This window comes from Bison bison, unplaced genomic scaffold, assembly GCF_000754665.1.
Source record: "Bison bison bison isolate TAMUID 2011002044 unplaced genomic scaffold, Bison_UMD1.0 scf7180017864508, whole genome shotgun sequence".
In the NCBI taxonomy this organism is placed as follows: domain Eukaryota; kingdom Metazoa; phylum Chordata; class Mammalia; order Artiodactyla; family Bovidae; genus Bison; species Bison bison.
In genome coordinates, this window is record NW_011495064.1 from 4,307,862 (window position 1) to 4,321,247 (window position 13,386).

The 13,386-nt window shown below is 47.9% G+C and overlaps 1 protein-coding gene across 2 annotated transcripts in view; it reads left to right on the top strand.

The window, feature by feature from the left end:
• The first annotated feature begins 6,036 nt into the window (after positions 1–6,036).
• Positions 6,037–13,386, top strand: part of CNGA3 (cyclic nucleotide gated channel alpha 3) — a 37,588-nt gene continuing 30,238 nt past the window's right edge. The window contains exons 1-2 of one of the 2 annotated variants that reach the window (XM_010829614.1): positions 9,172–9,232; positions 9,372–9,424. The gene's annotated coding sequence lies outside the window, so the exon portion shown is untranslated. Of the gene's footprint in view, positions 6,275–9,171; positions 9,233–9,371; positions 9,425–13,386 lie in introns of those variants that run through there. The other variant, XM_010829613.1, reaches the window with a different exon arrangement.

A 13,386-nucleotide genomic window follows, 5' to 3' on the forward strand; every position in this document is an offset into this window, starting at 1 on the left:
GCATGTGGGATCCTCCCAGACCAGGAATAGAACCTATGTTCCCTGCATTAGCAGGTGGATTCTTCACCACTGTGCCACCAGGGAAGTTCTGTTGTGGAACACCTTTTAAAAATGTGGTAACCAAAATGAAAATAATCCAGGTAGGTTTACATGAGAAGCTCTAAGCAAGCCTCACCTCTTTTCTAGAATGCTCAAACTACTGCACAATTGCACTCATTTCACAGGCTAGTAAAGTAATGCTCAAAATTCTCCAAGCCAGGCTTCAGCAATATGTGAACCGTGAACTTCCAGATGTTCAAGCTGGTTTTAGAAAAGGCAGAGGAACCAGAGATCCAATTGCCAATATCCACTGGATCATCGAAAAAGCAAGAGAGTTCCAGAAAAACATCTATTTCTGTTTTATTGACTATGCCAAAGCCTTTGACTGTGTGGATCACAATAAACTGTGGAAAATTCTGAAAGAGATGGGAATACCAGACCACCTGACTTGCCTCCTGAGAAACCTGTATGCAGGTCAGGAAGCAACAGTTAGAACTGGACATGGAACAACAGACTGGTTCCAAATAGGAAAAGGAGTACATCAAGGCTGTATATTGTCACCCTGCTTATTTAACTTACATGCAGAGTACATCATGAGAAACGCTGGGCTGGAAGAAGCACAAGCTGGAATCAACATGGCCGGAAGAATACCAATAACCTCAGATATGCAGATGACACCACCCTTATGGCAGAAAGTGAAGAGGAACTAAAAAGCCTCTTGATGAAAGTGAAAGAGGAGAGTGAAAAAGTTGGCTTAAAGCTCAACATTCAGAAAACTAAGATCATGGCATCTGGTCCCATCACTTCATGGCAAATAGATGGGGAAACAGTGAAAACAGTGTCAGACTTTATTTTTGGGGGCTCCAAAATCACTAGTGATTGCAGCCATGAAATTAAAAGATGCTTACTCATTGGAAGGAAAATCATGACCAACCTAGATAGCATATTAAAAAGCAGAGAGATTACTTTGCCAACAAAGATCTGTCTAGTCAAGGCTATGGTTTTTCCAGTGGTCATGTATGGATATGAGAGTTGGACTGTGAAGAAAGCTGAGTGCTGAAGAATTGATGCTTTTGAACTGTGGTGTTGTAGAAGACTCTTGAGAGTCCCTTGGACTGCAAGGAGATCCAACAAGTCCATCCTAAAGAAGATCAGTCCTGGGTGTTCATTGGAAGGACTGATGCTGAAGCTGAAACTCCAATACTTTGGCCACCTCATGAGAAGAGTTGACTCATTGGAAAAGACCCTGATGCTGGGAGGGATTGGTGGCAGGAGGAGAAGGGGACAGCAGAGGATGAGATGGCTGGATGGCATCACCGACTCAATGCACATGAGTTTGGGTGGGCTCTGGGAGTTGGTGATGGACAGGGAGGCTGTTCTGGCATGCTGCAATTCATGGGGTCGCAAAGAATCGGACACGACTGAGCAACTGAACTGAATTGAACTCTATTAAGTCAGCATTCTCCTTAACTTTTGCTAATTCTGTAGAAATACATCATCTTGAGGCTTCGCATCATATTAAATGAGGTCTGCTAAGCCATGTCTCCTCTTCTGTACTGGGACAGCTGATTTTTTAGGACCCTGATGCAGAACATTATCCTTGTTCCTGTTACTTTTTTTTTCTTGGTCTGTATTTTCAGCCCATCACTGAAAGCTCTCAAGCATTTTTTGGATCTGGATTTAAACCCCTTATTTGCCATATTTCCTGAAAGCATGTTAGCCATACACTCCATCTATACTGAAATGTACAGGACACTTCCATGTGTTTCCCCCAGGCCCTGATGAGAATGTGGTCCTGAGCAGTACTGAGCCCCAGGGTGACTCACATCTATTAATGAGCGCCTGTGATGGCATTCATGCTGCAATCCACTCAAGCAGCCTTGCATTCCGTACACATTTGTCAGCTTTTACAATCGCAAAGGTAATTGTCCTTCCATTTGGGTGGAAAAGGAAGGTTTTAGTCTTAGAGGAACACTCAAGTGATTTTCCGAGGCCAGGACCAGGCGTGGCTGTAATGGGGGCCAAGTTTGCCCTCAGTATTGAGTGTCTGTCATCCGGCCCTGGCCCCCTCTGATAGCACCCCCTCCCCCACGCCATGATATCCACACCATGCCACCCTCACTGGTTTCCAGCATTATCAAATGCTCTCCTCAATCTTATCAGAACTTTTTATTTGATTCTTTATCCACCACATTCTAGCACCTGGAGTTACTGGCATTTTAAAAAGAACCAAAGTTTGAAAATAAAAGGATGAAATTCTGAGAGTGGAATTGCAGGCATTGGTGGTCAGACACAGGAGATTTGTACAGAGTGAGAAGGCTCCCACCCACATAGGCCTTTTCAGCAGCTCCTACCTTTCCACTGCCTGCAAGGCTGACCTGAAGGGGGCGGCTCCCAGGACAAAGTAGCTTAGATCCACAGTACCATGGACCTCCTTGGGCTCTTAATGACATTTGGATAGAATTCATAACTCCATATTTCATTAATTTATTTTCCTTCTATTATTCCAACTGCCAGGTAGGTGAGGGAAACAGAGGTTGTCTTCTTCATGGTCTGAGAAGGAAGCAGGCAAAGTGGGCCTTAAAAACTAAACACAATTGCCTCTCCCTACCTCAGGCATTTTTCCCCCAGATGATTTTACACTGACTAGGAGCATTTTTGCTGGGGAAACTGATGCATGATTGCCTCTCCTGTGAACCCTGTCTGCCTCTGCATAAGTATTTTATTTCCCAAAAGCCACTCCTACAAATTGCCTTTATCATTCACCAAGGATCTAGGCCATCTGCCAGGGCTGGCTGACACCTTCCCCTTACTGATAAGTGGACTTATCTGTGTGCATTTCTACTTCTCATCTGCTAGTGTGGCTTATCTGCTTATCAGATTGTGTGTTCTTTAACATAAGGGACACCATATGGCCCCCAGCAGAAGCAGCTGCCTTGTTGCCCACCTTTGGGCACAAATTATGTGCCTTTCAACACCAGCCTGTAATTATCAGGTTCCCAGGATGTCTGCGGAGAAGGCAATGGCACCCCACTCCAGTACTCCTGCCTGGAAAATCCCATGGACGGAGGAGCCTGGTAGGCTGCAGTCCATGGGGTCGCAAAGAGTCGGGCACGACTGAGCGACTTCACTTTCACTTTTCACTTTCATGCATTGGAGAAGGAAATGGCAACCCACTCCAGTGTTCTTGCCTGGAGAATCCCAGGGATAGGGGAGCCTGGTGAGCTGCCGTCTATGGGGTCACACAGAGTCGGACACGACTGAAGTGACTTAGTAGCAGGATGTCTGAAGTGTTTGGACTGGGCAGATTTTACGTAATTAGGATAGCAAAAATTTAGCTCCGCTTCCTAGTTTTTTAAAATGAAAGTACAAAATACGCACACAGAATAAATAACAAATTGTATATATACAGAGTAAAACTAAAAGACCTATGGCTACAAGCAACAACATCACTGAATCTTAATTATTGGTTGGGGAAAAAAATCCCAGAAGACTATATAGACTGTAATCACACCATTTCTAAATTTTAAAATAAAACTAAATATCACTGTTTTCAGTTGCTTAGTTGTGTCTGAGGCTCTTTGCTACCCCTTGGACTGCAGCACACCAGGCCTCCCTGTCCTTCACTATCTCCTGGAGTTTGCTTAAACTCATGTCCATTGAGTCAGTGATACCATCCAACCATCTCATCCTCTGTCACCCCCTTCTCTTCCTGCCCTCAATCTTTCCCAGCATCTGGGTTTTTCCAAGTCACCGGGGAGTCCCCTAAGCCACACTTATCCAGGCTCCTGTTCTAACTCAACCCTTCTGGGCATGGCTAGTATTTATCCTTTCATTTCTCTGGCACTGAAATCACAGGTGAACAGAACTGGTCTCCTAGCTTCCCTGGGGCCAGCCTTCCTCAGCTCTGGATGGCCGAGTGCGACCCTTTCCCCCACAGACCCCTTCTCATTGCTTTAGTGAGCCCTGACCGAGACTGAAACAACACAGGATCCACCCAGTCTTCCCTCCTCCCAATCTCACCTGCCCCATCAGAATAAGGAAGTAGTGTCTTCCATCATGTCCTTCACACTGTGGTCTTCCTCTTCTGGCACAAGGCTTTGGGTTTCTGACGATCCCTATGCTGAGTCTCTGGATCCCATGGACCTGTGAGGACATCCCGCTGGCTCATCGGGAATTGCCTGGTGCTGACTGTGTCCTGCCTCTTGACAAAGATGCCATCCATACACACCATCTTGTACCTCAGATGAAGCTTCAGCAATAGGACAGATCCCCAGATGCGACCGCACTCAGTGTGTCTTTGGCCAAATCTGGACCCTCTAAACTGGCAGTCAAAGATCTTGCTCCTAGATGTCTTTCCAAGCAAATTCACAGAGACATCTTCTGTGGGCTCCTTCTGCTCATTCCCAGTCTCAGTTCATCTGTTTCCATCTTTCAGGTGCCAAAGGTTCTTCAGTAATAATTATCGACACCCACATAATGCCCTATAGCCCAATTATGTGCTCAGTCCTATAGTAGATGGTCTACTTTATTTCATCAGATTCAGTGCACTTCTCCAGCTTATGATCAATTTTGTAAGATCTTGTTTTCCCCTTCAGATCTTAGAAATGGTCTACATTTCAAAAACAAAGTTCAAATGGATTTTTAATATTATGCCTCAAAAATTGTCTCCTATTTGATAGCTACTACTACTACTTTCTCCAAAATCAGCATTCAAGATTCTTTAAAAGCTCTAAAATATTTCTGGGCCACAGAGGATAACCACCTGCTTCCTGTCTTCCCTGAGGACAAGCCAACAGGAAACAGCTCTTACTTGTATAAATCACAGGGATTAGAAGAAATGCAGCATTTCTCAATAATAAGGACTATTTAAAAAAAATTGCCCAGGGTAAATGATGTATGTTGGAGACTCTGTGGGCTAAGGAGACCATGGTCTCATGAATTGTTTTTTTCTCTTGTGGTAAGTTCAAGTTTCTTCCAAGAGCCCAAATGACCAAACAAAAACTCTCTTCTTCTCCATCTTCTGTGGCTTCAACTTTATTGATTCACCATTTCCATTCATTTGTTTTCCTATAACCAGAATCCTTTGAATCTGAACAATTTAGCCTGACTTTTCAAGGAAGTTTTTTTCCCTAGGCTTTGTGTCCTTTCTGTAGATAAATGTGTGTACATATGTCTAATTCGTTATTTCTCCAGTGAATGGGATACACTTCATCTCTCCCTTCAAATCTGCATGAACTTGAAAGCTTGCCCTCTGAAGACAGTTTGCTCCATGAATAGACAGTTTGATAGGTATGTTCAGGAAATGCCATGTACTTCAAGTCCTCAGAGAAGCCTCTGGTTTTCAGGGTCCTGAGGGGGATCTGCTCCTTCAGAGTTTCTTCCTGTAAGGGTGTTAATTTATGGGAACCTGGAACCCAGAGGCTTCTTGTCCCAGACAAGAAAGCTGGACTCCTCCTGGGACCTGTTCATCCAGAACCGGAGAGTGAACAGGAGGTGAGATTAGGTCTTCATCCTTGATATGTGTGTGTCAGATATATACCTTCTGTGGCAAAAGTGAGTTTGCAGAAATATGGAGTCTTTGCTAAAAGGTTTTTTTCTTCAAAAAGAGTTTAAGCACCTTTGGCCTCCATAGTGGGCAATGAATACCAGCTGGATTGGTAGGTTTAAAGTTTTGGTTCAGGGAATCTGTGTTGTCTGGTGTGATAGAAGGAAACCAAAACTCTGCAAGGAGAATACACCATATCCCCAAGAGACATTTGTTTCTCAAACTCTCCCGCCTAAGATTGTAAACGAGTTTGAGGGGATATATATTCCCACCTTTAAACTTCAAACTCCCAGATCTCTGCTGTGTCCTCATGCGGTGTGAATTACACTACCAGTTTTAAAACAAAATCCCAGGAAGGAGTCCAAGGAGGCTGTTCGCGGTTAGGAGCGAGTCCAGATTTGACAGACGGACTTTGCTGCTTGCTTGTTCCTGGCTCGCCCCTCTTGCCTCAGAGGGTACGGCTTCGAGCGGCTTCGGCCTCTTCCGGGACCGCCTTTGAGGCTCCAGAGCCTCACCTGACTTTCGCAGAGAGAGAGAGAGAGGCAACCGGCTCCTTCCGCTGCCAGCAGAGGAGGGTCCCGGGGCTGGAGCGTGTGGGAGCGAGCAAGGCGGGCGCTGCTGTCCAGAGCGAAGAGGAGACGCTCCGCCAGGCACAGGCGCGCTGCGGAGAGCTCAAACTTTGGTGGGGTAAGGAATTTAGGGGCTCTTGAGCTGATGGTTCTTGGGGCGCTGGGAGGTGCGCGGGGGACGCAGACTCCAGTATGAAAGTGGATTAAAGATATGCGCTCAAGGAACTAGGGTCGCGGGGCCCTCTGGTGGGCGCGGCGCTGTCCGCAGCCCCCGGTGCTGAAACAGGGGAGAAAGGGGCAGAAGCAAGGGCCAGCTCTGCTCCCACCCCGGCACACACATCCCTTCAGCAGCAATCAAAGGACTAGAGGCCGTCCCTGCTTTCTAAATCTATCGCACCCCCTTCTACTCACGTCCCGCAGCCGCCGCGCTGGGCCAAGTCAGGCTGAGCCGTCGAGGCTGGAGGCAGAAGAAGCTGGGCTCCTTCAGCAAAAGGATGCACCTGGCACCACCCCCAAGACACCTCCCCAAGATCCCGGGTACCCGGACGCCCCCGCCTTCACGGCCGCCCGTCCTAGAAGAGGCTCGTGGCCGCCTCTTTCCCCGGGGTCCAGATTGGGGTCCCGCGCAGTCTCCCCGAGTGTGCGCGGCTCCTGAGGAAGTAGTGACCACGACTTGGAGGGAGCAGGAGCCAAGGAGAATGCGGACGGGGGTCGGGGGACTGCCTGCACTGGATCCTACTCAGCCTTGAGGATCCGGAGACAGGTGGGCTGAGGAAGAGGCAAAGAATTAAAATTCTCTGGGGGAGTGAACAGTCACTTTTGTTTTTTTAATGATAAAATCATAATCCGAGATCTTGGCTGCTCCTGCCTTAGGGGCTTAGCGTTTAGGAGCAAGAAGGGGCGGGGTGGGGGGCCCTCTGATTCTTAGCAATCCCCTAAGCGGATAATCACACGGGCTCTCTGTCCTCATCCTCAGGCTTTTCTCCCCAGCTCAGCCGCCGCCCCCACTCCCAATCCTTGAGGGGCGCGGCCAGCAACCCCTTGCGCTCCAGCCTTCCCGGGCAAGGGCTGGATGACTGGAGGAAGGGCCGGTTTATTCTCCTCTCCGTGGAATCCTCCAATTCACAGCTGCCTTATTTTATGCTGTTGCTGAGACTTTAAACGTTGTCATTCTGAAGTGGGTATCCCTAGTTAGACGCGGGATGTGGCCAAGGATGACAAGAGCAGCAGCAAAGAAAACCCCGAGCCCGGGTCTGTGGTCTCCGCGGCGGTGGACCCGGTGCCCGGGACAGGCAATTCACTCGCTCAGGGCTCCCTGCGAGGGGTTCCACCTGCACAACTCATCTGGAAACCCGACAGCGTGATAGTGGGAGCGGGAGCTCCTCCTCCTACCCTGGGACAGTAGTTCCAGACCTGGATTCAGGCTCTCTCCGGGACAGTTCAGTCTCTCTGGACGTGTCCTCCAGCCTATCAAGCTGCACACCCACGCGTGCACACACACTTTCATTCATAAAAATTCGCAACTGATATCGTTGTCTAGGCATGGGGCGACATAATTGGGTGAGAAATCACTGGATGGGGCGCTAGAAAGTCAGGCCGGGAGAAGGGAGGAGACCGCCGTCACAGCCACTAGCTCTAAGCTTGTACGCCCAAATTTCGGATTCTTGAAAAGTCTGCTGGGTCAGGGAAGCGCGTTAGGATTTCACTGAACGAGTGGGAGAATTCGGAGAAGGCGATGGCACCCCACTCCAGTACTCTTGCCTGGTAGGCTGCAGTCCATGGGGTCGCTAAGAGTTGGATACGACTGAGCGACTTCACTTTCACTTTCATGCATTGGAGAAGGAAATGGCAACCCACTCCAGTGTTCTTGCCTGGAGAATCCCAGGGACCGGGGAGCCTGGTGGGCTGCCGTCTATGGGGTCGCACAGAGTCGGACACGACTGAAGCGACTTAGCAGCAGCAGCAGTGGGAGAATTAGAGGATGTGGCGCCTCTGTTCCGTCATAAATGGGGCCCTCGATGGGCGCTGGATGCCAGGAGAGGGTCACTGGATGCCCTTTGGGTGACTAGTTCTGCAAAATCTCAGTCACTTTAGCAGGGACTTTGGCCAGGACTGCTTGTGCCTCTTGACTTTGATGCTCCCGTGCTTAATGCGTTTCCTGTCCTCATTCACTATCTGCCCGCGGTTGCAGCCTCTTGTCAATAATGAGGTTGCCATGACGACCAATTTCCCATCGCCATGGTACCCAGGAGGTAAACTGTTGCAAGCTGCAGAAGTTCTTGAGTAGTAGCTCCCCCAGATCCTGCACAGGCTGAGGGGTTCCTTCAGTTGTGAAAGAGGGATGGCAATGTTGAGGTACTGCCGGCGCTCACCCTGCCCACCCCCCCACCCCCCCACAACACAACACACACCGCCTAGCCGCCTGTTCACCTGAAATCCTCTCTAATCCCTGTGGCCTCCAGGTTGGGAAGGGTCAAGTTTCCATTTCCATCCTCCAGTTGTTACAATGAGGCTGGGGGAAAATGGTTTTCGCTCTGACTTAACTCATGTCTGCTGCTCACTGACTACTCCTGAGTACAAATCGCAAGACTAAGCCCTGTGGGAGACAGAATTAACTAGCCAAACACAGCCCCTGGTCTCCGGACGTCCCGGTGCAGAGACGGCCGCCTCTCTGGACTGAAACAGAGGTGATAGAGCCCAGCGAGTACAGAGGTGGGGATGACAGACCCCCGCCACCCTCACCCAGGGGAGGACATATTGGAGTTGAAACGAAGGAATTTCACCTGAGGAGCCAGAGGGGAAAGGTCTCTCTAGGCAGAGGGACTAGCAGGAGCAAAGACATGAATTTCCTCTGCACTGGCTAGCCCTGCGGTAGCACAGAGACTTCTGTTAATAAGATGGGTGGGGCGGCGCGCAGCCGTTAGCTCGCGACAATTCTCGCGAGATCCTGAGCGTAAGGCCCAGAGCGTGTCCGTTAGAGGTCCTGCTCACTTCCCAACGGTCGCCCTCACAGTGGTCGTCATGGCGGAGGGTGCTGTGGGAGGTGGATGGCAGCCTTCTCCCCAGGACCCTCCAGGTCCTCTAGCCTGGGGGCCAGTGGGTGAGCTGGGGGTCCCAGGACAGGCTGAGGGCTGCATCCTCGGTGGCTCCAGAGCCCCCGGCCCAGCTGCCCTGGGAACCTCTCCCCTTTCTAATGGCGGAGGTGGTCTTCACAGGCCCGAGTCTGTGGAGGCCTCAGCAACTGGAGTATGTGGACACTGCCATTCAGGTACCAGCTTCAGCCAGCTTCAGTCTCTCCCTTCAAGTTTCAAAACTGGGAACAGCATAGATCAGTAGTCCATTCCTAGTAAGTGGCTGGAGGTGAGGGTTAAGTTGCAAGGACCTTGCACATGGTTACTTCAGGTCCGCCTCTGTGGGTGGGGCTCTTCTCAACCAAGGGCAGTTGTCAGGAACTGGGAATTGTCCTGATGAGTATTTGCTAGAATGGGTATTCCTGTTCCCGTACAAATGGTTCTCTCCAGGTTAAATGACAAGCCTGAGGGCTGGCTGGGTTCTGGTCACCCAGTGATGATGGCTGAGCAGGGTCTGGGGACCTGGTCCTGAGGGTGCTGGCAGGAGGACCAAGACTGGGTGCTGGAGGAACACTCCTGGGCAGGATGAAGGCACCAGCAGAGACACACACCCCACCCCCACACCCCACCCCACCTTCGCCAGGGCCGGGGCATCAGAGGGAGAGCTGAGTCTTGGGACCTTGCCCTTCCTTTTCAGAACGGAGAATAACATTTGTTGTTCAGTCGCTAAGTCGTGTCAGACTATTTGTGACTCCATGGACTGCAGTACGCCAGTCTGTGCTTTACTACTCTGTGCTTTGCTACGTTTGTTTGGTGGATTTGGTGGAGGTTTACAGGAACCTTGTGACCAGACCATGACCTGACCTCTAGAACAAAGGATGTGACCCCAAGAAGTTTGCAACAACTCACCACACCCGTCCATCACCTTTCCTAGAAAAAGGCTTACTGAAAGCTTTTAGGGCCCTGCAATAAACCTTTCTCTGCTCCAAACTGCAACATTTTGGTTTTGATATTACTTGGCCTCCTGTGTTTCTGGCACACAAACTTGCTGCATTCAGTAATAGATTCAGAAGGTCTCAGCAGCTTAGTGTATTGCCTATGCGATGTCTGCGGTTCCAAGGCTTGGGGCGGGGGCCTGGGGGGCGGTGGGGGGTTCCATCAATGGGGGACTCTGTTGGACAGAGCCTGCCACTCCGTCCTCAGCTGCTCTGGAAGGGGGACTGAGAAGTAAAAGCCAGTGCAGAGTAGGCTTTAGTGAGCATTCTATGCCAGTAAGTGGGATGAGAAAACTCATGCCACCCTTAAGGAAAGGGTGAGTGATTTGGTTTAAATGGAGCATCACTTTTAAGGTAATATGATCCAGATTACAAAACATCTTTAATGTCAGGCTAAAGCCACATGCTGGAGAAAATAGGCCACCTCTAAAAGTTTCTGATTGACATGTTTAGAACTACTGTGTGGGAATTCCCTAGTGGTCCAGTGGTTAGGACTCTGCCCTTCCACAGCAAGGGGCATGGGTGGATTTGTTTCAACAGTCCTGGAGAGAGGGACAAGAGCCTGGACAAAGGTGGGAGCAGAACTCAAGAGGTCAGGAGCTGCTTCTGGATTGTTCACTGTCACTCCCCTACTGCCTGGTTCGGTTCTGGCACATGGTTAGGGCTCAATCCATTTCTGAATTAGTGAATGGAAGAATGGAAGGCAACAGAGGGGACAGATAACCTAGAGGACTTGGTGACGGTAGATCTAGAGAAGTGAGGGAGAGGGAGGTCTGGAAGCTTATGCGAGTCTTAGCAGGGTAATTAGCAGGCTCCAGTGGGAGGGTGCCATTCAGGACAGTTTTGTATCAACTCTTCCCTGGATATGCTGCATCCTCTCTCACATGGCCCTCATCCCCAAAGCGCTTCTTTTGTCCTGTTTTATTTATTTACTTTGGCTTCGGCATGCAGATCCTAGTTCCCCTACCAGGGATTTGGAAGCATGGCATCTCAACTATTGGACCACCAGAGGAGTCCCTCTTTTGTTGTTCTATGAGGAATTTCACACACCCCATCTTGTATTAGGATAATCTAGTGTAGGGGTTAAACCCAAACAGACTTTTGTTCCCCAGTGCTGCCTCTAGGTGACTTTGAATAACCATTGTTAACAACAACTGTTGTTAGCCATTCTGAGCCCAAGGTTCTTCATGTGCAAACGTAGCAGGAGTTATACTATCTGCCTCATTGGGTTGTTGGAGAAGAAATGAAGCAATTGGAGTGAATTTCTCAGCACAGTGCCTGGTATGGCAAGTGCTCAAAGTTGGATACGACCATTTTATAATTTACTATAATGACAGTGTACTACTTTTATAATCATATCCCAAAAGTTAATTAAGGGGAAATAACACACTTTACTTCCTGTGCCTGCAGCTAGTCTTAGAAATGGGTCCTTGGGGAAAGAAGGGAGGTCCTTTGCCCAGCCTTGATGACTGTAAGTGTGTGTGTGTGTGCGTGTGTGTGCGTGTGTGTGTGTGTGTGTGTGTGTGTGTGTGTTTTGGGAGGAGAAGACATAATTCTGCAGAGAGCATCTATAAGGCTGGCTCCAGAGATCTGGGTTCACCGGCTCTAGCAACATCTAGAAAGTAGTTTCATCCTCTTGGAATCTCAGCCTGAGCAGCTGAATCTTATTGCAAAGTAGTCATTTAGAAACTGAGTGCACTTAAAGCTCAGGAAACCAGAGTCCCATGAACTTTGAACCATCTCTTGCAGAAGACCAAGACACTTTGTAGGCATGTGGCAAGCCTCTGTTTGGTGGTTGACTAACGAAACTAACAACATTGCTACAATTTCAGAGCCTTCTCATTTACCCTGAGTCTCTTCCTGTTTGGGGAACAATGTTAGCTTTTTTTCTTAGTCAGGAATTGAAAATCTACGGCTGGTATGTGCAAGCTGCCCTTTGCTTGGGTTATAGAAAGGCATAGAGCTCAGAAGCGGGAGAACGGCACCCTCTGAGGGTTACAGTTTAACACTTTCAACACTCCAAAAGGAAATCCTGCACCCATTATCAGACATTTTCTTTTCTAACTCCCCTCCCATCCTTGTCCCTGGCAGCCACTAATCTATTTTCTATTTCTATGGATTTGCCTATTCTGGACATTTCATACAAATTGAATGATACGATATGTGGCATTTTGTGTCTGGCTTGCTTACTTAGCATAATGTTTTCAAGGTTCATCCATGTTGTAGCAAATTCCACCTGAATAACATTATGTAGATACACCTTATTTTGTTTATCTAGTTATCAGGTGATGGACATTTAGGTTGTTTCCATTTGGGGACTGTTATGAATAATGCTGCTGTGAACATTGAAATACAAGTTGTGCGGACATATATTTTTGTTAGGTATCTGCCTGTGAGCGGAATTCCCGGGTCTTATGGTGACTATTTTCAGCATCTTGAGGAATTGCCCAGTTTCCAAAGTGGCTACACCATTTACAGCATTCCTACCGGCAGCGTGTGAAGACTCCAGCTTCTCCACATCCTTACCAACACTTGCTATTGTCTGTTTATTTCTTAATGATAGCCCTTTTAGGCAGTGTGGAGTGATATCTCATCATGGTTTTGACTTACATTTCTCTATAAATAACTATATTAAGCATTTCTTCATGTGCTTGTTGAACATTTGTATATCTCCTTAGTGAAATATGTATTCAAGTCCTTTGCCCATTATTTAGTTGGGTTACTTGTCTTTTTATTATTGAGTTGTAATAATGGTTCTTTACTTATTTTGGGTACAAGGCCCTTACAATATATAATTTTAAATTATTTTTTCCATTCTGTGGGTTGCCTTTTTACTTCTTGATGGTGTCATTTGATGCACAAAGGTTTTATTTATTTATTTTTTATGAAGCCCAATCTTTTTTTTTAGTCCATTATACTTTTGATGTCATATCTAAGGAACCACTGTCTAACCCAAATTCCTCTGTCTTCCTCTAGAAACTTTATAGTTTTAGCTCTTATATTTAAGTCTATGACCTATTTTGAGTTAGTTTTTATGAATGGTATGTATTCTTTTACATACCAGCAACATTTGATGAAAATACCATTTATTCTTTCCCTCATTGAGTTATCTTGGGACCATCGTTGAAAAGAAGTTGATCGTATATGCCCTTAATCAGGTTGAG